We start from the raw sequence: 26,066 nt of genomic DNA, 5'->3' as shown, positions 1-26,066 counted from the left end.
GTTTCTGTCCTCTACAATCCCAGCACAATGTTGTGGCTCTCCATCTTAGGGCTTTTATTAGAAGTTTCCTTTACAATCCCTTTTATAGAAGCATGGATGGTTAAATCCTTGACTCTTTAGTTGTTCATCTTCAGCCCTGCCTACTTCCTATAGGTCTTCCTACAGGGCTGAAGGTTGTGACCTTCTAACCCAACTCTACAAACTTAGAATACTTTAGGGAATGTCAGGCAACAGTCATCTATTTGCATCTAAACTGGTACTGGTCATTGTGGGGAGTCAAAGAATCCTATAAATTTCTCTGTCAAGAACCAAGATGCAAGACAAAATATTATATCAACATTATAATCATAGGGCCCTGTTCATCCCAGAAATCGCAAGGACATTAGGAGATCTTTGTTAGAAACTGGGGACACAAACCAAATGTATGCTTAATATTTCACATCTAATTTGGATGGAGATTGAGAACAGTCAGCTGCAAGATTGTAAAATCTAAACCTTCATAGATACTAGATCTCTGCTCAAAACAAGCAAATATTTTCTGAAACCAGATGGGCCTTGTTGAATTTGTCCAAGGTGCTGTGCTTGTAAGTGTGGAAAATGCAGTTAAATATTGAGTTTCAGGGAAAGTATTGCTCACTAGTACATTGAGTAGGCGTTGGAACATTCATTCTTGGTGAACTTCTTTACAATGAAATCTGTCAGAAAACAGCTTTGCAAATACAATACCCCAACTTGCATTTAATTAGTATTTCTTGAGCCTTCAAAAGGAACACTTTCATGGATCAACACTCATGAATATTAACCAGAAATTACAAAAATCTTACAAGTAATTGTTGCCCTGTGAGTGCTTTACTTGGTTAAGCAAATCTTTTGTATTCATCAGCTAAGTCTCAACTGGCTCTTAATTGTTTTAAGAGTGAACTAGCTTCCTAATTGGATCCCATGCAGATCACAGCTTGTTGTGAACCTCCACAGCAAAAGAAACTATATAAATATTAAACCATAGGGCAGGACTTTTGGGAAATTCTTAACTTATACCACAGAGTAAAATATGGTCTGGAAGCTTTGGTTGAACCACTGGAGAATTTTTGCTAAAGAAAAGCTGGAAAGAAGAAAGGAAAGAAGGAAAGAATGAAAGGAGGGAGGGAGGGAGGGAGGGAGGGAAGGAGGAAGAAAACAAGGAAGGAAGGGAAGATTTTTAATTCAGGGTCTAGAAAATCTTCCTTTCAGAGGTAAAATCTACATCAGCAGTCTAGCTATAATACTCTATATTCAGGAATCTAAAAACAAATCGAAATCATAAAGGAATTATTATTACTCTTCAAATTATTTCTTCAGTACTACAATTAAAAACTATGTTATATTAACTATTGGGAAAGAAAACATGTTACCTTACAGCATTGAGATGCTTTATTCTAGACCATAAATTTGAATGACAATGGACATGAGAAATAGGTTTAGGTTATACCACTTCTGTGTTTTCCAATGTGGACATTAATTTCATAGCCTTTTATAGTAACAGAATAAATAAAGTTATGGATCAATGTATTTAAAAATACATTGGTAGAAACATGTAGATAAATATTAACAAGATGGAGAAATCTCAGCTATGAGGCTAAGATGCTATCTAATTACATTCTTAGTCCTCTGATTGACAGAGAATACACTTTTGTTAAGTTAATACTTTCCATGTGTTTTTGTCTCCTTATAAAGGTGTTAGTTTTGACAAAGCACTGGATGAGGAATGGCTCTTTAGGAGGAAAAGATATGCCAAAAGAAATTGTAATTGCTCTCATGTCCCTGTAGCATTCCAAGCATTCCACAGCATTAACATATATACATACATATACATATATACATATACTTGTATGTATATGTATGTATATATGTTATAACATATATTAACATATATATTATAATATATTAACATATATACATATATTTTTTTTAAAGCTTTCTCTTCTTCCCTTCACTTGGAGCACGTTTTTCAGGCAGGTTCATCCACTGAGACTGCAGGCTAGTGTCTCTCCCAGTTCACTCCTCCTTCATTCCACTTATCCACCTTCAATCCCAAGAATATTTTCACAGCTTTCAATATGCGAATCACTATCTCAAAACCTGCTTCCATGGTACACAGTCTGAGACAGGTATTGACTAAGTATAGCATTCCCAGTAGTACATGCTCTCCTGAAAGTGGTAATCAGTGCAAATGAAGAGGTCAGCTCAGGAACTTTGGAAAATTCCACTTGACCCCTCCCTTCCTAGAAGAGAACCCCTCTGGAAGGAAGAGGCTAATTAACATTCCTCAGGCCACAAGGAAGGGGGTGGGACTGACTGTCAGCCACCTGTGGGTGGAGGAGGCTCAGAGCAAGTAGACACATTCTGCAACTATTAGTCACCTACAGACAAGGGAAGTCCTTGCCACCTCATTCCCTAAAGAGCAATCAGTTTAAAAGTCACACTGTTCTGCCAATCACATTGTGCCTAATGGCTGCTGCTCTGAAAACTGTAATAAAGCTCACCACTTCTCCTTTGGGTGTAGGATGACCCTAGTGTATTGGAACAATAAATTCCTCTTGCTTTTTGCATTGATTCTCAGCTTTGGCTCTACATTGTTCACTCAGGGAGTCCCCAGTCAGCTAAGGCTCGCCAGAGTCTTACATAAACAATGAGAAAAATGATGAAAGACATAAATTTCATGAAAGGAGAAATAAAATTGTCATTTCTTATAGGAAATGTGGCTTTACAAAGAAAAAATTAAATAATCTACAAATTATCAAAATCAATAAAATAATTAACAAGTAGTCTGCAGTTTTTAATACTCTAGACAAAAATATACACTTTAATTTTAAAAATTGTGTCATTTTTCAAATCATCAAAATAAAATACCCAAGAATAAATCTAATCAATGGTATTTAAGTTTTAGAAGTCATAGAGAACACAAAGTACTTTTGAGAATAATTAAATTAATCCTGAGTAAACAAAAGTAAAACCATACTGCAGGATAGAAGAGACTCTTTCCAAAGATGTTAATTCTCCTTAAGTTGAGTCATTGATTCACTGTAAACCCAATCATGATGAAGCTACATAACACGATTCCCCATCACTACTGTAAAGGACTAGCACTTCCCAGGTTGTATTTTCTCCCATAATGGGAGAAACACAAGCTTCTTCTGACATTATGTCTACACACAACATCTCAGAGACCAAAGCCAAGTATGACAAACAAATGAGCAGCACAAGATCGTTTTTCATAGTTTCCACTATCAAGGAATTTGGAGAAATTCTGAAAGTAAATAAAATTTTCTAAGCAATTTATTAATGTCAAAACCGTTGTCTACTTCTCTCTCTGTGACTGTGATATTAAATGTTGAAAATTAAAAAAAAATTAAAACAATGTTTAAGTCAGAATTTCATTGAAAAATAGTCTATTAAAGGTTTTATGTTTTAACACATATATCACTTGAATTGTTTTTATTTTAAAATCTTGCCTTGAATTCTCTATTTAGTAAACACCATGGGTAATATTGTAGAGTGCACAATAGAGTTGACTACTAAACTAGCAATTCTGTGCTGAAAAAAAGGCAAAAAACTGTTCATAAACAGTATCCTAAGAAATGATATTTTCCATTGAAATAAGAGAATGGTTTCATATAACATTTTGTCAATATCTAAAGTTAAAATCCACTATGAACGATTCCTGCTTCACTATTATATATCCTTCCATGATAATTTTAGCACGAATCTTTTCAAATCTTTATATGTAGAGTTAATAATCTCTCTTATTTTTGATAGTCTCAAATCTTATTTTTGAATGAGTTCGGATGTACTGTGGTATTTTGCATCTTTGGAATCCATAATGGCCATGCAGTACCCAGTAGTGAATTTGGTTCGATCTTGAATAGTTTTGAATTACTGCTATCTTTGAACTTGACATCCCTTGAAATGATTTCTTTCATATTTATTAGACTAATCGAAGATGTACTAATAATTAAACTATGCTAATATTTACTCACTAGGTGCCAGATGTTGTCATGCTTTGAATATGAAAGGTCCTCAAAGGTTTGAATACTTGGTCCCCAATTGTTACGGTGTTTTATCAGAGCAACATAAAAGCAACTTTAAAATAATTCAGTACCACTATGTTAGAACTACACATCAATGACTCAACCTCAACAATAACAATACCTCAAACAAAAATATCATGGCATCATTTTATTCTTTGTGTTTGGGGCTGGGAAGTACATGCATATGCTACATCCCCAAAGACTTCAGAACAGGACTCTATATATCTTTGTTCAGAGGTCGTCTCCTTAGTGCTTTAAGACACGGTCTTCAGTTAAACAGGAAACTCACTGGTTTGTTAGATTGACTGACAACCACCTCTCAAAATCCACAGCCATGCCCAGCTCTTTCCTTTAATACTGGAGGTTCAAACTCAGTTCCTCATGCATAAATAATAATTGCCTGTAAGTTTTGGGCCATTATTATTAATGAAAAGGCTTAAAGCACTTGATTTTTACATTAGAAAAATCCCTTGAATTTGTTACATTGTAATGTTTACTATAGTTCTGATTGAAGCTAAACACATTTCATCAGCATAGGTAATATTCTTTAAATACAATGACAGATTATAAATATTTGAGCTGACTCTGGATTAAAGTTTGGAAAAGCTCATATTCATTTGTAGCCAAAATTTTCTAGGAAGTTTAAATGCACACACATATTTTTAACCATTATGCTTCCTAATTTACATAGCTCATATGTTTTGATATTCTCTACAAAAACTGATCTACTCATAAATATTTTATGAAATCTACATTGCTACCACAGAATTTACTTTTCATACACATTAGATTCATACATACTAGGAAAAAACATTGTAATGCTTGTGGTTTGTATTTATAAAACCATTATGATCTACCTTCATCTACCTTTCAAAAATGAGCTTTAATATTTGAGATGAAAAATGCAATGCATAGAATAATTAAAAATCTGTATTAGTACAAAAATTAGTGTTTTTTTCCTTCATCTCTGAGTGTATACTTGGTCTTCCTGAATCTTGCAAGTGAAAAAAAAAACAAAAAACTTTTCCTCTAGAGATGGTTTGGCTGCTTAACATTTTCATGAATTCACATCTAGGTCACTAAAACTACATTCAGATTACTGCAAGTAATCAGTTAGGACTCCAGGAGGAATGAAATATGTTCCACAGTTGATTATGCAGACCTGTCTGTCATTTGAAGGAATAATGAATGCAGAATCGATGTACATGTCCTGTTTTAACGTATCATATGGTTGAAGTAATCACATAAAGCATAAAAAAGAAAATGGGTGTGATGGGAGTATGTGGAGGAAATTCTTCTGGCACCAAGTCCATGTCAGGTGGCTCTCAACCATGTTCAGCTCCACCTCCCACAGGAGTGGCCTCCCAGGACACTACAAACAAGTGCACATAGATACTCTCATATATATATACACATAACTGAAAATAATGAAAATTAAGCATTTTAAAAGGCAATTCTCTGATACATATACTACATATATGAAGCTTTAACTTCTAATCCAATCCAGGGAGGTACATCTCCTATACACAAATAGGATCAGGTCAAAAATGGCAGGAATCTCTTTTCTTGACAATAGACCTGGTGATAATTACAAGTGGCACCAGTAAGGTTTGTTTCTAGATTTAAGTATGTCTTTTATTTTATGCACATTGTTGGATTTTTAATACTGGAGTCTTTCTCATTGTCATTTTCCAAAGAGAGGCTCCTCTTCATCTTCTTCTCTTCGACCTTCATTTCTGTAAATTATTTAATCCTCTGTCCTTGAACTGGGATTCTTTGCAAAACAGGTTTTGATCAAAACAAAACAAACCAGCCAACCAACATCAACCAACAAAACCAAAACCAAAACCAAAACCAAACAAAAACATACACACTGTGTGTTTGGTTTTCAGAATCTCTAATCAAAATCTTAGCAGTAGTAGAAGCCTTGTTTTTAGACTCGTGAAGTATTTCTTGGGACCAGTTTTCTGTGTTTAAAGCAGCACCTGGTTCCATGTCAGCACCAAGGTCAGTAAAATATCCTAGTACACTGCCCTCAGTTGGTGGCTAACAGCAGCTCTGACTAATCACTTGGCTTGACGTTGCAGACTTTGGAGTCATTGTAGTGCATCACCGATGCTATAAAGAACAGAATTAGAGAATTCTAATGTATGGCTAATGATTAGCTTTACCTACTATATTTTATGTAAATTTAATAAAATTTTTAAAAAATAAAATTTTACAAATTTCAAATTTTTAAAACAGAATTTTACAGGACCCCTCAAATAATAAAGAATTCATTTTTAGTTACTACATTTTATTAAGCATGAGGAAATAAAGGAGTTGCTATACAGTTATTTTAATTTTCATTTTAAAATTTTTTTCATGCGGATGGATTTTTTTGCCTGCATGTATGTCTGTCTGTGTGAGGATATGAGATCCACTAGAGCTGGAGTTACAGTTTGTGAACTGGCATATGGGTGGTGGGAATTGAACTCCAGCCTTTTGGAAGAGCAGCCAGTGCTCATAACTGTTAAGCCATCTCTCTACCCCCAAAATATTGTAGGTTTTTGTTTGTTTGTTTGTTTTTTGAGACAAGCTTTTCCTGTGTAGCTCCTTGAACTCACTCTGTAGACGAGACTGGCCTAGAACTCACAGAGATCTGCCTACCTCAAGCCTGCGATTAAACGCTTATGCTACCATCACCCAGTGCTATATAGTTTTTGTTTGTCTGTTCCTTTGTTTAGTTCGAATCTACAACACAGTGAATAGCGTAATCTAAAAACAAAGAACATAAAATACAAAACTGAAAATTTTTAAGTGTCATTAAAATGATTGAAAATATTTTTCAGTCATATCAGCAAATAAAAACATTATATTGCTTATATTTAGACGTTATTAAGTCATCATTTATAAGAGACTGCTGTACAATATTCTGCTGTGAGATAAAGTCATACCAATTTTTTCCTTACTTGCCTCTGTAGGCTTTTTGGATTTTCATTATAGGAAGCAAAATGGAAATATCTAAATAAGTTAGACTTCCTGTCTCAAAAAATTAATAAGAATAAGGCTGTTCAGATATAGATTACTAAATTGGTCTTCATGGAAGTTTGCAACCATTTCCTGTAATTGAGGACATCCTACTTTCTCTCTTGACATAATTCTGTGGCAAAAATTAATGTATAAATATATGATTTTGAGCTTAAGTGAGAGTAAGCTTCCTCATACTTTTAACCAGTTTCTTCAACCTGACATCCAGGGAATATAAATTGCATGAGTGAATTCAAATATGAATGGATTGTCTTAAATATATGCCACTCAAATTGCTTCTCAAGAGGTAAACAAATCCCAAGGCTATATTGTTTGCACAGTCTATCTGAATCTTCTTGATATCAAGAAATTCTTCAAAGAGTGTAGGACCCTGAACTCCACTTGCAACATGCTTGGAAGTATCTGCTTCCAGCTACAACACATCTTTGCCCTTTGATCTGCAGAATTCCTGAACTGATTTTGGCACGAAATGTATCTTCAAGTACTGTCTGTGACTATCAGAGCACAGGCATGGGAATCTTTGAAAAGAAATTAAAAGGGTCTAATATATACAGTGAGTTGCTACTGTATATTTCATCATACAGCTTTGATATAGCCTTTGCGGGGGCAGGAGAGCCCTCTACAGATAAGGCAAAAGTAGACATTTAGGTAATTGTTTCTGCAAGCATTAATTAACTCATTTACATTTCCTCTCAGGATTCTCTGCTGATTGCCTTAGCCTCGAAGAAGAGTAATCTTAAGCTTTTTCTTTTTATTCTTTTTGGTAAGATTTCTTTTCAAGTTTTGAAGTTTCTTCTTTTTGAACCTGTGAATCCCAGTTTCACTATGCTCATGGGTTTCAGCCATCATGGGGACAGTTGTCATTTTTGTCTGACACAGAACAAAGCAGAAACTGAAAATGATCTTTGCAAAAGATCAACGTGCAATGAGGAAGACACTAGGACCAGAGGGCCAATTCAAAACTGACCATGACTTTCCCACATAATCTCTTAGACCTTCAGAAGCTCTCACTAATGAGGTAAGATAAATGTGAAAATGTGGTACATTTATACCTTGGAGTATTACTCAAGTGTTAAAAACAATGACACCCTGAAGTTCACAGGCAAATAGACTGATGCAGGAAAAATCATGCTGAGTGAAGTAACTCAGCCTCAGAAAGACAAACATGGTATGTAGTATGTATAGGTGAATAGTAAGTATAATGCAAAGACTATTCATGCTACAGTCCACAGACGCAAAATGACTAAGTAACAAGGAGACTTCAGGGGGACATGCAAGGATCTTTCTGGAAGGAGAAATAGAATAGATTTTGATGGTGGATATGGGCAAGGGGCGATGGCAACAGGGGTGATCAGTTGGGGTATGGGGGGCAAGGGTACTGGGAGACATGACTAGAATTGGAGACACTCCAGGTACAAAATAGAAAGCTAGTGAAGGTGACATTAATGAAGACTTCTGCTAATGGGTGATATGAAGGTAGAGCCAGCCATCTTCTGTCATCAGACAAGGGTTCTAGAAGGGGAATTGGAATACCAACCCAAACACAGAGACCACAGCAAAGGCAGAGACCCACAGCCAAACACTAGTCAGAACCAGGGCAACTTAAGGGAAAAAGGAGAGGAAGAATTGTATGAGCCAGAGGGTTCAAGGACACTCTAAGAACTCAGCTCCTACTGTGGTTTGCAACTCCATAGGAAGAACAATATCAACCAACCAGACACCCCCCTCCCCCGAGCTCCCCAGGGACTAAACCACCAACCAAAGAGTACACATGGAGGGACTCATGGCTCCAGCCACATATGTAGCAGAGAATGGTCTTGTTGGGCATCAATGGGAGGAGAGGCCCTTAGTCCTCTGAAGGCTCAATACCCCAATGAAGAGGAATGCCAGGGCAGGGAGGCAGGAGAGGGTGGGTGGGTGGGGGAACACCTTCATAGAAGCAGGGGGAGGGGATGTGATAGGGGGTTTCAGGAGCAGGGGTGAACCAGGAAATGGGGATAACATTTGAAATGTAAATAAAGAAAATTCCAATAAAAAAATAAATGAAGAAGTAAATAAATTGTAACTTAAAAAAAAAGAAAAGAAAGAGAAAGAGAAAAAGAACTCAGCTCCCAGAATCAACTAAGCAGGGTTTATAGGCGTTCACAGAAGCTGAACCAACAATCAGGGAGTCTGTATAGGCTTAATCTAGGTTCCCTACATATATGTTATGGTTGTGTAGCTTGATGATCTTGGGGGATTCCTAACAATTAAAGTGGGGTGTTTTGGACTCTTTTGCCTACTTTGGGGACCTTTTTCTTCCTATTGGGTAGCCTTGTCAAGCCGGATATGAGGGTACATGCCTTGTCTTGTAAGTTCTTATACTACATTTGTTTGATATCTCTGGGAGGTCTACCCTTTTTTGAAGTAAAATGGAGGAGGAGTAGATCTGGGGGAGAGGGGCATTGTGGGGAGACTGTGAGGAGAGGAGAGACTGTAGTTGGAATATAATATATGTGAGAAGAATAAATAAAAATAATTGGGACAATTGGTAGCTTAAAACAAACTGAAGAATGAATTAATAAACTATAACTGGCCTTGAGGACATAATCAGATGTTTCATATGTACACTGGACTTAGAAAGGACAACTGATGGTGGTAGGGAGTCTGGGATGGCCTCTGAGGACACTAAGAGGTAAGGCATTAGCAGTGTGGCATGGAGAGTGATCTGACAGAGGAAATAGCCTTTATTTGAAAGTAGATCCAAACCAGTGTGTATCACATTGGGATTTCTAATACTGGCAATAAAATGAAAAACAGAAACCTCCTGAGAAAGAAATACCAAAAAAAAAAAAAATCTGTGGAATCATAGTAATGGATGTTTCAATACCACTACTGCTATAAAATATAGCTCTACACAAATCCTTCAAGTTAAAAAGGGAAATTCTACACAATTGCATCCAGGCAAGGACCAACAAATGAGTTGAAATGTTCTGGGATAAAACAAGTCTCAAAACCTTTACCCTTCAGAGTGTTAGAAATGGCTCTGCAGTGTAATGGCTTTTTGCTGCTCTTCCGGGGAACCTGAGTTCATGTCTCAATGCCCACGAGGATGACTTACAACTGTCTGAGCTTCAGGAGATCCAAAAACCTCTCTAGTTTTTGTGGATATACCCACGGGTACATACCGAAAGACCTATGCACATGAATATAAAATAAATCTTCAGAACAAAACAGACTTTACCTCCTTTGCGCCTTCTTGAAGCCTTTGGGGGAAGTGGTGCACCAAATCCAGACAAAAGCCTAGAAAGAGGAAGTTCTGGTCCTAACGACTGCTGATCAGAGATGATTCAACAGAGCTTGAGGAGGGGAAACCCAGGGTGTCCCGTGAGCGGGCTTCCCAGAGTGCGGTGAGCTAAAAGGGCGTCTAGTATAAATAGATATCAAGGCTGTGACTAACTTGCCAGTAAAATTAACCCACCAAAACACGAGAGTCACCTGCTGTCCTAAGATGACTTTTAGAAAAATGCTAAGGAGGTGAGACTGTGTGGGAAACACACAAAAAGTGAGTCAGAAAAAAACAAAACTTGCGCTGGGAGATCATCATGGTCTAACCCCTCAGTCCTGTGGGAAAGGCCTCCCTACGAACCATAATGGTGAAGAGAGAACCAGAGGAAGTCATCCCTTCAAGTGGGATGCAGAATATGAGGTCAAGACACAGTTCTTAAAACAAAACACACACACACACACACACACACACACACACACACACACACACACACAAAAGCCTCCCTTGATTTAGAGATAAAGTAACAGTTACTTTCAGCCCAAATACTTGACAGAGGTGAAAACGGTCCTGATGGCCACAGGTGAAGGTGATTAAAAGGACAGGGAGGCTGGAAGGAGGTACAGCCGCCCTTATTCTTGAGCAACTTCAGAGTCAGAAGACTGTTTTCTAAAGTAATAAAGTGAATCACATATTTAAGTATAAAATTTCCAGATGCCACATTGTTTAAAATGTAGTGAAATTAGTTTTAATAATACATTTCATTAAACACAGTGCATCAAAATATCCAAATTTTGGTATATAAACATTACAAAAATGTTTAAGGAGACATTCCACATCCTTTTTAATGACGTCTGGTAACCAACACATGGTTTGCACTTGTAACTCATTTCAGTCAGGACTGGCACCATGTCAAAGCACTCAGCTACTGCTTCCATATCTGATACTTAGCTTCCACACTTAGTGCACATGTAACTGTGGTATGCTTTTATGAAGAAGTAGACTTGATTGTGTGCATCGGCATCATGATTGCACAGATGGACGCCATTTGTCTAGCAGGAACCCCAATCATCCAGAGAATCAAACAATTGCGAAGACCAAGATGAAATTTCTTTGAGAAAATTCCAGGAAAAAAACAGGAAATTATGAATTATTCCATTCTGGCCATGGGTTTTATCACTAACGTTTACTGATTGATCTTTGTAATTTTACAACTTAGTCCCTTTCCATTGTATGTGGCAAAAGGAACGTGCAGACAATTGATTTGCTCAAAGTTGCCAAGTTATGAAGTGGCAAAGCTAATGTCAACCCCAAGCTCTCTGAAGTTGAGCACATCTCTGTGGTGCTCTTCAGAGATTTACATTAGAATGTGTGCAGTTTCAGCCACTTAAAGATGACAGAAGTCCAAATAGCTGGGTGGCTCACTTTGACATGCTTCTGATGCCCACTTACTTAAAACTAATGTCAATCCACATGCTTCTATTTCTTCATACCGAATTTCTTAAATTTTATTTAAGTAATTCGGAGTAAAAGCACCATGTTAACTATATTAACTAACTTCAACCTTTGTATTAAATAATTTGGATTTACCACTTGAGACAAGTATCAAGGAAAAGACCTGGGCTTCAAATTGCTCTCAGTGTCTTCCAGAAGTTCTGCAGGTAGATGGAAACTTTGTAAATAGTTTAGCAGATAAGGTTTATATTAGATGCTGGTTTCATTAACAAATAACCCAGGAATGTAATAACTTGACTCATGAATATTTATTGCCTTAGGTTTTTTGTTTGTTTGTTTGTTTGTTTGTTTGTTTCTTGTGTACCAGGAACCCAGATACTGCTTCTCTGGGAACTTTTACATCAATCTTTAAAAAAAAAGTCTAATCTAATCAATGTGATACCCAGATCTACTTTTATGTCCATCATATGGCTTTGGCCAAAGATATGAAGTCTTTTTCTCATGGACAAGTCTTACTCATGCCATGAGGTTGTATAGCTATTTCTTCTAAAATAAAATTTCCTTCCTAGGAGATGGAGAGATGGCTTAATTGTTAAGAGCATTCTTTGCTATTGTAGAAGACCTGGGTTTGGTTCTAAGCACCCACATGTGATGGTCCACAACAATCTGTGACTCCAGTTACAAACTCGTTGGTTCACCAAATTGGACTTTGGTATATGGCCTGTTATGGGTTGCCTGTCTGTTGCAGTCCCCCAGGAAAAGTTTTGTCACACAAGAAAGAGACAGCCTACATAATGAGAAAATTGTCTTTGCTGGCTATATATCTGGCAGAGGATTGGTGGTTAGTGTCTAAAATGTATAAAGAACTCAGAAAAACTAAACACCAAGAAAACAAGCAACACAGGTAAGGTATTGGTGATGGAACTGAACAGAGTTCTCAGAAGAAATGTTTTTAAAAGTCCTCACCATGTTTATCCAGCAGGGTAATGCAAACTAAAACTGTTTATCTCCACATAAGAATGGCTATGATTTAGAGAAAAAGGAAGAAAGAAAGAAAGAAAGAAAGAAAGAAAGAAAGAAAGAAAGAAAGAAAGAGAGAAAGGAAGAGAGAAAGAAAGAGAGAAAGAAAGAGAGAAAGAAAGAAGAAAAGAAAGAAAATAGGAAAGAAAGAAAGAAAGAAAGAAAGAAGGAAAGAAAGAGAGAGAGAGGGAGGGAGGGAGGAAGAAAGGAAAAAAGGAAGAAAGGAAGGAAGAAAGAAAGGAAGGAAGGAAGGAAGGAAGGAAAAGAGAATGAGAAAAAAAGATTGCAAATGCTGGCCAGGATGTAGAGAATGGGGAACCTCCAAGCACTGTTCATGAGTTGCAAATTTGTATTACCATTGTGGAAATCAATGTGCAGTTTTCTCAAAAGACTACAAATACATCTTCAATATGACTCAACTATTCAACTACTGTTCATATATAGACTCAGAGAAGGGGCTGTAACAGACTGGAGCAGAGCAGACATGGTTCTGGCAAGTCTAGCCCTTCCCCCATTCCCTCTGCCTTGCTAAAAACTATTAGATTACATCCCTAGAGCTAGCCACAGAGATCTATCCCCTTATTAGGCTTCTTCCTCCCCCTGAGGCTGACCATCAAGGTCCAGCTATCAAAGTATTGAAGCCCAACAATGAAAAGCCCCTTTTTGGCTCACCTAATTAACAATCCCAATTAAAATTAAACACCTCAGCTAACATTGGTTTTCTCCTTTTTTTTTTTTTCCTTTATAAACTGCCATTTGCCATGGGCTGCATCTGTCTCTTCTCTATTCAGAGTCAGTCCTTACTTCCTCGGGGCTGCCATTCCTTTCCCCTCCCTCTTAGCCCCTTTCTCCCTTCTCCCTTGTTCCTCTTCCCTTCTCTCCCATCACCCGTCTCCTGTTTTTGCCTCTTATTCTCTGGGGCAAATAAATCTTATTTGTGCTGAGAACTGTTTGTGCCAAATCAGGTCCTTTCAAACACTAGTTCCCACTACAGAGACAAATGTTCATCCATGTTCATATCTGCCCTACTCATAATAGCTATAACGTAGAAACAGCCCAGACGCCTATTAACTGATGAGTGCGTAGTCAAAATATACAACCCATATACAATGGAATTTTATTTAGCTAGAAAGAAAAATAAAATTATGGAATGAATAGGACTGAAAACTATATCAGTCCTGTACTGTACTGTATCCCAGACCCAGAAAAACCAATCTTCATGTTCCCACACATGTGTGGCTCTTTCCATTGAAATTTAAATGTGTGTGTTCAACTAAAGAACCTATAAAATACTGGAAACTAAAAAGGGACCATTTTGGGGGGAAGGGAAGAAAAATCTCAAGGGAGGAGAAATAGAACACAAGGGATAATGGGTGGGAGGTTTAAGTGAAGTTACTAGTGGGTGGAGAGGGAAGAGGAAAAGCCTGGGGAGGGATAACTAGCATTAAGGATATTTGAAAAAAATATAAAAATCTATTATTTTATAGGCTTCCTAGATATATATGTTTGAATATTCAAATAAAACTAGTTTGTAGTTCTCTTACCCAGGGAATAATGCTCTTTCAAGCATCCGTAAATTTCCAAGTAGAAGCCTTGTGACTTGTATAGCATACCTCCCCTTCAGGAGTGTCCTGAAAACTCTCAGAACAGTACAAGCTATGCCATTGTTGCTGTTGCCTACCAAAACTTGATAGACTCTATTGCTAAAGATACTATACACTTTGATCATAGGACATAGAGAAATCAAATTTGTCTGACCAGGAAGGTCTACACTGTTAGGAATAAAACATTAACAACATCCTTACCCAGCAAGGAACCCCGTGAACTACAATAATTACCTACCTGGCAAGATACGAGTTCAGTATTGCCATGAATGTAATGAGGGTGACCAAATGCTTTCTGGTTAGATTTAAAGCCCATTCCACAAAAGAAAATATTCTTTTTTACTGTAAATCTGTCAAAGAAACTTGGGCAGCTCACATTCTCCAGGTGTGAGTCTACTATTACTGTTCTGCTAAAGGAGGATAATAAAAAATTGGCTTCCAAATTCATACCAAGAGGTTAGTGCAGCTCTTAGGTTTCACAAAAGAAGTGTGTGTGTGTGTGTGTGTGTGTGTGTGTGTGTGTGTGTGTGTGTAGAATGCAGAAACTGACAACAAGCCAAAGTTCAGAGACTAAGTGTCCATGGAATGCTTAGCTAGAATTGGGAAAATTGTTTCACCTCCCTAACAAGGTTCAGGGACCATAATGGTAGTAAGGTCGGAAAGATTTTAAGAACCACAGATTAAGAAGTATCAGAGCTAGTTTACATTCTAACATGGAGGGGGAAAAACTCACAAGCTCCTCTCTCAGGAGCTCTTGATAGTTGATAGCTTCTGAAGCATCAGTTTTCTTTAAGAATATGGATCCTGAAAAACTGACCACATTGGACTCAGTGGTCCAATTTGAGAGGGAGAGAAAGCACAGAGTTAGGGGGAGCAGTGAGTATGGGGAAGTAGAGATAAATCGAGAGGAACTGTTGGTGAAAATCATCAAATTACTTGTGTCAAATTATTAAAGAATTAATAAAATATCATGTAAACCCTAATTGTCAGATAATTTATTAATGAACATAATGATAGCCAATGTAAATTCTAGAATCAACAACATGTTTGAGCTGCAGAATATCTGAAAGCTCAAAAACATCACAAGGTAGAAAACCTCCTGAGTTTATTTACTATCTATTGATGATGATAGGTTCACAGTTACTATTATACAGAACTAGAAATTAAGCCAAGATGGTTTAAACAGTTGAAAAATACATTTTAAAATGACCAGTGAGTGAAGAATGTACTTTGTTTTCTAGGAGCCTACCCCTTATCAAAATTCACACATGGAAGAAAGATGTGTGTGCAGCGACACTTCGTGCTATATTAGTCACAAGAGCCAAAGGCAAAAAGTGGTAACCTTGAGTGACATCAAAACTTCTGTTTTAGAGATGATAACAGAAGCTCTTGCTTAAAATACTTAACTATTTTCTCAGAATACCAAATAGAGTAGAATATATTAAATAAAGAAACCTGCAGCACAGTTTTATGCTTTCCACATAAAACAATACAATATTGTCTTGTTTAAATAATTAAAGGATATGATAATGTAATTTTATTACAGAAAATTTAAATACACATCAGCTATTGAGTGTTTAGACTTGAAGAACACAAAACAAGCAGTAGATCAGATGATATTAGCTCATATTTTCTGTCTATACACACATATTATATGATCTGATTTCTGTACACTACAAAGGTGGTAAATAATTTTACAGGAAGCTTACACTCTGTGATGTTCAGGGCTTCACTTTTTATATCATGGAGACTTGTACTTCAGTATAGGCATGTATAGTACAGGCATATTGACCTACGAGTCTCACCAATAGCTCATGGCAGTGTGAAAATTGCATTTCTGTCCATTTAAGGTATTTCAAACTATGCAGTGTGGTATTGGTTAGTGGTGTGTAGCTGTCTCCTCCAAATAGAAGCCTTTCCTCCTAGAGGGAGTAAGGAATTAGCTAAGAGACTCAAATAGTCAGGGGTCTAAGAAAGCTTACAAGGTTTAGAATGCTCAGAAAAGTCCAGGATTCTCAAGACCTTTTCTCAAGGAGATTGGTAGAACTAGGTGCATGATGTGCAAGGGAACTTGAAGGATGCAATTTGTTTTGTTTATTTATAAGATTATATTTTAATTAAAGCATTTGTCTTTTTTCCTTTTCTCCCCCTAAGACCTCCTATATATCGCTCTCTACTCTGTTTTAAATTCATAGAATCTTTTTTCATTAATTGCCATTGCACACATATATGTCTTTGTATATACATATTTATCCCTAAATACAACTTATTGAGTCCATATTACTAGGTGACACAATCTCACAGAAAAGTCCCATATCTTCCCACATCTTCTTCTATAATGTTCCTGAGCCTTAAGTCTGGGAGTGTTTTGTTTATTTATCCATTGGGACTGGGTCTACTATATATTGTGGTTGTAGTTTTCTGAAGTAGTCTTCATCTGTTGTAAAGAAGTATTCCCTTGGTAAGAGGTGCAGACTACATTTATCTGTGGGTATAAGGATAAATATTTATAAATTTTTGTTATGGATTATGTATGCTGTTTTATCAAATTAGTGGTGGTAGATTCTCTTCCAGTAACCATGATTCACTAGCACTGAGTAGTTAGGTAGTAATCCAGTACCAGACATGGTATCATTCTTGATGAGGGGATCCTAAGTTAAACAGAGCAATTGGCCACTGCTCTAATAGATGGCACGTGTACCACTAATGTAACAATAAGTTGTAATGGCCATGTTGGTTGTCGATGTGGTTCATGGATGTCACAACTGGATTGGACTATTGGTTGCCTCACTCCTTGGGAAGCAAGCGTGGTACTTCTGGTAACATGAAAGTTGGTCATCAGGGATGTATTAGTCAGGGTTCTCTAGAGTCTCAGAACTTATGGTAGTCTTTATGTAGTAAAGGAATTTATTGATGACTTACAGTCTGTAGTCCAACTCCCAACAAAGGTCAGCAGCAGCTGTGAATGGAAGTCCAAGGATCTAGCAGTTGCTCAGTCCCACAGGGCAAGCAGGCAAAGCAGAGTGAGCCTTCCTTCTTCCAATGCCCTTATATAGGTCTCCAGCAAAAGGTGTGGCCCAGATTAAAGGTGTGTGCCACCATACCTTTAATCCCAGATGACCTTGAACTCCTAGATCTTCCTATCTTAATCTTCTAGGATTCATAGCCACTATGCCTCAAGATCTCCATGCCAAGATTCAGGTTGGAAACTTGTATCTCTCAGCCTCCAGATTAGGACCACAGGTGAGCCTTCTAATCCTGGATTATATTCAGTTCAAATATAGTCAAGTTGACAACCAGGAATAGCCACTACAAGGGGGAAGGCTTTCATGCCAGTTCTGACTCCTCAGAGGCCTCTGAACCTTTTTCTGAAGTTTATGCTGTTTTCAGCAATAGGGATTTATAGTCTACCTCTGGGGATAAGAGGGTTGCAACTTTTAGGAATTGTTACTCTGGGTCAGATCTTTATAATGCAACTGCATTTGCATTCTCCATGCTCCTGAAATTAACCCCTTATCATGCTCTTATACACAATCTAAATAAACTCATTGATTTACCCTGATAGAATTGGATAGAATCATTTCTTTGTTCTGTCATAGTTTCCCTATAATGGATGAATAAATGTTCATTGATTTCTTTCCTGAAAAAGTCACACAACACAATTGTCATCCAAATAAGGACTGTCAGAATGTAAGATGAGTTGTGGAGCAATCATTGCATTACCACTGCCATAAATAAGAAGATGTGCAGCAAGAGCTAAAATATCTCCAAGTATTTGAGTATCTCCAAGTATTAGCATCTGCAGGGGCCATCCCAATATGACTTCCTTTCTCTATGTGGTATGGAATACCATATGTCTTTGCTGAAATAGCATTTGCATGCTCCCTGCAATGATTGTTAAGACTTGAAACTGAAGCTGAACTGCCTGGAGTGGAATATCATCAGGGGGAATCTCAGAGTGGTCATACTATACAAAGTGACACCCCTCTTTGATCTCTGGGGTGGACATCACTGGGATGAACCCCAAATTACTGGCTGTTTCAAGACTATACTGTAATCTCTGAAAATAGTATATATGGAATGGTTGCAAAAGGAAGCTGTAGGTAGTTCACATATGTGGTCTTTGATGGAGGGGATAAGGTACAACTGAGCCTGATCCCAGAAAGGAACAGTACATGAAAAACAGTAATACAATAGAAAAAAATATGGACTTTGTCATCTACATTAACCTCTGATTTGGCAAAAAAGGTAGACAAATGGTGAGCATGAGGTGGAAGCATTGATTTTCCATTTCTTGAATCCAGCAGAGGACAGGAAAAGAAAATAAAATTCATATCTATGCTAAAGAACACTTTGTTAGATCCAAAGCTTTGGAAACCATGGAAATAATTGGACAAAAAATGAGGGAGAGAGTGAAGTGACTCTTGGTTCTCACCTTCACTCAAAGGAGAGTATCAATGGCTCAGTGTGCATGAGGACATTAATATGCCCCAATAAGAAACTATACCAAGCAGGGCAGTGGTGGTGCACGCCTTTACTCCCAGCATTTGGGAGGCAGAGGCAGGTGGATTTCTGAGTTTGAGGCCAGCCTTGTCTACAGAGTGAGTTCCAGGACAGCCAGGGCTACACAGAGAAACCCTGTCTCAAAACAAACAAACTAACAAACAAAAACAAACAAACTATGCTGATCAGGAATTCTCTATATCTGAATTTCTTGAATTAGAGAAAGATAAACAAGAAAACACAGCCTGGTTAACGAGACTGTGAGACATGGGAAACAGCAATATCAGTCTGAGTGCCACTGACACAGAACTTAAGGAGTATAATACTCATCTCCAATGCAAAGGCAGTACAACCTGGCGACATACAAGTGAAATCAATCTCTAATACACTGGCCCATATGAGAGACTATACATAGTTGATTTTCTCCAGCTAAGGCCTTCATGAATGTCAGGGACTGAAAGATAACAGAGGAAACATAGACTTTTCTAAGGAAACTGACCACAAGAGAAGGGTTGTTTGATTTCTCGATTATTGGGGTGAAGAAAGCTGTATTCTCAGGAGAATCAAGCAAAGAGAATTCACTAAGGATCACAGAGTCAGTATGGGATTTTAGTGGCTTTCAGAGCCACATGCTTATGTGATGGAAAGACTCTGGTAGATCTGAATGATCTACAACAGATGACAAGTTGAGTGACAACATGCTGAAGTTATCAATGGTGAATAAAAAAAGAAATGACAAAGCGAAGGAAGGGTCTGTTGTATCACTCAACAGCATGTGTGCCAAGATTTATGTCAAGCTGGAGTTCTTAGAGGCAACAATAAAAATCCAGGGCTGGGTCACTCAGCTTCTAGAAGGCTTTCATGCTTGAGAAAATCTTCATAGACAACATAAATAATCAAGAAATACAGATGGAAAATATTAAGCATGTCCTAAGAATTGACAGTTATCCCCTTACCAATGCTTCATGCATTTCCCCCCTGGGAGACTGTGTATTGGGGGCAGGGCATGAAGTCTGAGGCCCTTTCAGCAGCCATGTTTACCTGATGAAGTGGAAAGGGCCGCCGTGCTTCTCCAGAATCCATCAGAATGGGAGAAATAGCTCCAGTGGCAGGCATGACAAGCTAGATGATCACCCTGCTTCTCCCTGGGTGAGAACCAAGCCATCTCAGTAGGACCATGGGGCTAAAGAGATGTGCAGAAGTCCCATGGCAGAAGCAGTACCCTAGGATGAAGAAACCTGATGGCTTAAAAAAATAATTGACAGAAGATCACAGCTGTAAAATTAGGGTAGTACTTTCTGTCTATACCATTGTGACCCATTCTTACTCTCTTGATAAAGTAGTACAAATGGTGAGATATGTTCATGCTGTAATAGATCTTAAGATTTCTTTTTTTAGTACCCTTTTACCTGTATGAGACCATTTGATATTTGCTTGGAGTGGGTAATGGTGGGCCATCAGAGACTATGTCCCTTTTACAGAACCATAGAAATGAGCTCCCACTGGGAACTTTGACATTCACATCACAGGTCTTTGTGTTCTAGTCCCAATCCCAGGTTCCCTCCTGGGGCCTTCAATGTCTTTCTAAAGCAGTTATTCATACCCATAACTGTAAAGCTTTTTTGTACATAAACTGTTAACACTTGACTGCCTTGCAGATTTGTAAAGTCATATCATAAAACAGTAGATATAGCAATTAAGGAGGTTAAGCAAAGCCACCTAGTGTGAGCAGACCCCGCACTCTGCACTCTAAGGAGCAGTAAGGTTGTGGGGTGAAAATCCCAATGTCAGAAGGAGGTTACTTTCCTGTGAACTGTACATCACAGATGTTCTTGAGCTCTCACAAGCATCGAGGTTACTGTCACTGTTTCTGGTTGCAAAGAAGAATCAGATGGAAATTCCCAATTGTTAACATATCACAAGCTTTGAACTAAGACTAGAAGTGAGCTGGGCATTTACTTCCCACTGGATGGTTTCACAGTGACCGGAGGCATAATGCAGGCTGTAAAGGAAGAATTGTCACTGGAGGTCCTGCTGAATTAGGTTATCCTGCATGCTATTCTAGGCAAGCTGTAGACACTGGCACAATTGTATGTATGCTTTGGGTACAAACAACTGCTTCCTGTATGGATTTAGTGTCCTTTCATAGGAAGGAACTCAGGATTGGGACCGTAAGACAATAACCTATAGCTAGGGAAATCACAGTCCTCGGATGGAAGGCACTTCTTATAGGCATGTGATTGGGTGTCAGATTGCCTTCTAAACGTTTATGCTTACAGATTACTAAAGCTGTCTACTTCAATCACAGATGGAAACTGGGTTTTGTATTGACAGCAGCTACTGAGATATTTATGACCAGTCCTAAGAAAAAATGACCCATGTTGTAGCATTCCAAGCCACTGCCCAGCCAGTGATGAAAATGTATATCACCAACATCAAAAAGCTCAGGAAACATCTGATAAGAAGGAGTGAAAGAACTATGGTGGGGCTGGAGAAATGGCTCAGTGGTTAAGAGCACTGACTGTTCTTCCAAAGGTCCTGAGTTCAATTCCCAGCAATCACATGATGGCTCACAACCATCTGTAATGGAACCTGATGCCCTCTTCTAGTGTGTCTGAAGACAGTGACAGGGCAGTACACTCACATACAGAAAACAAATAAATAAATCTTAAAAATAAAAAAAAAAAACAGGCAATGGTGGCACACGCCTTTAATCCCAGTACTTGGGAGGCAGAGGCAGGCAGATTTCTGAGTTCAAGGCCAGCCTAGTCTACAGAATGAGTTCCAGGACAGCCAGGGCAATACAGTGAAACCCTTTCTCGGAAAAAAATAAAAGAAGAAGAAGAAAAGAAAAGAAGGACTTAGAAACAAGATTCTCCAGTTCCTTCCTCAAGTATATAGAGTCAATAGTCAAACACTGAGTCTGTTAGAGCCCACTGCAAGCTGTGCAGAGAGCTCCAGCCATGCAACTTTTGTGAACTATGTGGTCCTGGATGGCCTTTTCAATGAGGCACCTGCATCTGAAATTACACCCTCATCCATCTCCTGCTAATCATATCAATGAACACACTGGCTCTTCAAGGAAGACTTACTTGAAACCACTTCTTTGGTTTCTCACTGATGCCTTATCTGTGATGAACAATCATTTGCCAACATCGCTCCTGGAAGGCACACAACAGGTATATATTATTTAATTTATAAAGTCATCCAGAAGCTAAATATCCCACTCCACAAAGCATTACTCCTTGCCTTGACTCACTAGTCTTTTACCTGAAACCATTTCCAAAGATAACTAACTACTAATATTGTTTCTATTAGTTACATCTCTAATTATATATATATATAATTATATATATATACATCTCTACAGATATATCAGATATATATCAGATATATAATTAGATATATAATATATAACATATATGTATATAATTAGATATATATTATATATCATATATGTGTATATAATTAGATATATATCATATATATTATATAAATCAGAGCTCAAGGTACTGCTTTCTTGGCTGTCATTAGAAAGTGAGAGAGAATGTTAATGGCAGGTATTATTAGGATTCATTTTTTTACTACTTTTAAAAAGAACAGTAGTATTTGGTTTTATGCTAAGTTTCTAGGCTATTTACTCTCCTGTTCTTGGCCACCTAAACAGTGGCAGGTGTGGGCTCCATTTCATCAACACAAAATGGTAGTCAGATTTCTGCTTGTGCAACAAAATAGCCAAGAAAACAAATTTCAGAAGATGACTTTACTGTGGCTCAGTGTACAGTTCCAGAGACTTTAGTCTATAGCTGGCTTCTTCCCTTCCTTGAGACCATGGTGAGATAGACTATCATGGCAGAACAAAATTATTCAACTCATGGTAGCCAAGAAGCAGCGAAAGAGAGAGACAGACACAGACCTTGCCCAAGATTTAGCCCGAAGGATATGCCACAGTGACCAGCAACATCATACTTGACCCCACCTCTGAAATTCCCATCACCTTCCAATAATGTTGTCATATTGTCATTCCACAACTAGATCAATCAATTGATTAGTTCAGACTCATTGTGATCCTATTGCCTACTGATCAGATGTATTCACTGGGAGCCCAGCCTTTACCACCAGGTCCTTGGTGGGATACACTTCATATACAAGCCGTTTTACAAGGCTAACTAATTAAAATTCTTCCCACACCAATAGACTCATTTTGTAAATGAACCTGAAGAAAACAGACTTGATCTTCAAAATAATCACAACTCAGTATTTCATGTTAAAACAAATAAACATTATTATTGGTTAATTTAGGCTGAAACCTTAGGGGAAAATATTCTTTATATACATTACCATACAGATGACACCGGCTGCCTGGAGAAACTGAGGAAAAGAAGAAATTTGAGCAAATCATTTTTTGTTTGTTTGTTTTTAATTTGTTAGACACTAGAGATTTACACTAGCCAACTGAAACAGTTTCAACATTTTGAAGCTAGATAGACCACAATACACTTATTGAATTATCTTTATATTGCCTGTGTAGCTTAAATGCAAGTGAGTTTCTAAAAGGAAATGTTTGCAGGCCAATGTTCTTACGAACACCCAGGAAAAAAGAGTTACAGAAATGAGTGGAGCCAGGAACCGTGAGAATAACAACAATCACACAGAATTCAGCTGTCTTACCCCATTTACTATGCAGCCTTGATCTCACATGATATTTGGTCTCTAATGTATGCAAGACCAGCCAGTGATTTGCTGTAATTCCCTGATGTATAAATGCCAAAGGCTCTGCGTGAGCAACGGGCCCAGTCAGCATCATTCCCAAGCTCAGTCTTCCAGGCCTTTTGCCTTGAGCTACGGTTTAATACCAGCTATTTATTCTTTCTGTTCTTCTTGCATCTCTACCTCCTCCAGGTCTTCTGTAAAATCTACCCCACAAAACCTTAGTCAATCCTTCTCAGTTGCCTTAGCAACTCTCAAAGTTAGGATGGCTCACAGCTTCCCAGTCTAATTCCATCACATTCTTCAATTAATTAGTTAAGCTAAGCTTATGATGAAAAGTCAGATATTCCTTAGTATTATAATCATGAATTGGATGGCCTAAATTTGCTTACAGAGCCACCACACACTTCCTATTTGCATCCTCAGACTCTCTCCCTCCAAGGTCCTTTATTCATTAGAAGAACAGAAGGGTCACAATGTTATGACAATCCATTTTTTATTGGACATTCTATTTATTTACATTTCAAATGCTTTCCCCTTTCCCAATTTCCTCTCCAGAAAACCCCTATCCCACCCCCCTCCCCCTGCTTCTATGAGGGTGCTCCCCTATCCATCCACTCCCATGTCACTGCCCTGGCATTCTCCTACACAGGGGCATTGAGCCTTCACAGGACCAAGGGCCTCTCCTCCCATTGGTGTCCGACAAGGCCATCCTCTGCTGCATATGTGGCTGGAACCATGAGTCTCTCCATGTGTACTTTTCGGTTGGTGTTTTAGTTCCTGGGAACTCTGGGGGCGGGTTGGGGGGAAGGGAGTCTGGTTGGTTTATATTATTGTTCTTCCTGTGAGGTTGAAAACTCCTTTAGCTCCTTCAGTTCTTTCTCTAACTCCTCCATTGAAGTCCCTGTGCTCAGTTCAATGGTTGGCTGCGAGCATCTGTCTCTGTATTTGTCAGCCTCTGACAGAGCCTCACAGAAGACAGCTATATCAGGCTCCCTCTCCATTTTCTGTCAGCAATGCCTTGAAGATTTACTTCAGTAAAATGTCTCCTGGTTGTCCTGGTCATTTGGTATCTCCTGAAGTTTGGCAGAATTCCTTAGTTGGCAGTCCTGAGGTTGGTATGTTTTTCTCCTTCAGGTCCTCTCTGAGATTCAAAGTGTTCATGTTTTTAAGCAAAATATTCCACTACATCAGATCCTTCCAAAGCAGACAGAGATGGGCCAGGCTGTGTTTATGTGTTCAGAGGAGAAATTCATCTCAGACCTACTTTTCCACCCAGGTGGTGCTGCTGTACAACAGAGAGCTGATAGCCAGGCAAGGTCAAAGTGAGTCCCTTATCTCACCTGACTCAGGACCAGGACAGGTAGAATTGCCCGATTCCTCACATTTAAGAAAACGTATGCTTACTTTGAAAACGGCATGTGGGGACACATTTTTATTAGTAGAGTTTGTCCGTTTATTGACTTCTGGCTATAGAATGAATGTGCATGATATCATAAGGTGTATGTGAGCTAAAAAAAATTTACTTGCATAAAATATGGGCATTATTTAAACATTTAACACTGTTGTAAACTTAGATAAACTCAAAGAAGCTTGACTAGCTTAACTCTCTTACAGAAGAAAAATGAATTAGACGGATATGCAGTGTTTTCCCTTGAACCAGTGAGGCTTATTAATTTTATTATTATACATTTACTGTGAACACTAATGTAAAACAGAAAATGGAATTGAGAGGACCAAAGCTAAGTAAGGATGATGAAAATAAGTTTTTCTGCCTGCATTTGGAGTACGGAAGATGATCAAACCGGCCTCTTCAGTAGCTACAGGGTCCACTGTGGCAAACCTTCCAGCTCTGTTGGTAAGGGTGCATGCCCGACATGGCATGAGTCTATAGATCAGAGGATAACTTGCAAGAATAGCTTCTTTCCCTCCACTTTGTGGGTCCCTGGATTGAACTCAGGTCCTCCCGGGGAGTGACAAGTACTTTTATCCTCTGAGCCATCTCTCCAGAATTGTTTACTGTCATTTTTAAACTGAGCACTTCAGTTGTACTCATAAAAAGTTTAAAGGCAACTGAACAATAACAGATTCGGTGAGAAGCTACGACCATGCAGGATTTATTTATTAGCTTATTTTTAAAGTCTTAAACTCATGGGGTGAGAAAGTTCAAGGGGACACAATGGTAATGCCAGCACTCAAGAGGCTGAGGCAGGAGGGTCATGGGTTAGATAGCTAAATCCTATCTTCAACAAAAACAGGTCCATATTGTTGGCAGTAGAAGCAGCTTTACTCTCAGCCTTAGAATCCAGACATGATGTCATCCCTAGACGATAAGGACCCTCTTGCATCTGTTGCCATGGCAACCACCACACACTCCTGCATACATCTCACCTGTGCCTGTCATTCATTACC

The sequence above is a fragment of the Mastomys coucha genome, unplaced genomic scaffold (assembly GCF_008632895.1).
Source record: "Mastomys coucha isolate ucsf_1 unplaced genomic scaffold, UCSF_Mcou_1 pScaffold16, whole genome shotgun sequence".
In the NCBI taxonomy this organism is placed as follows: domain Eukaryota; kingdom Metazoa; phylum Chordata; class Mammalia; order Rodentia; family Muridae; genus Mastomys; species Mastomys coucha.
Note: the sequence above shows the minus strand (reverse complement) of the source record.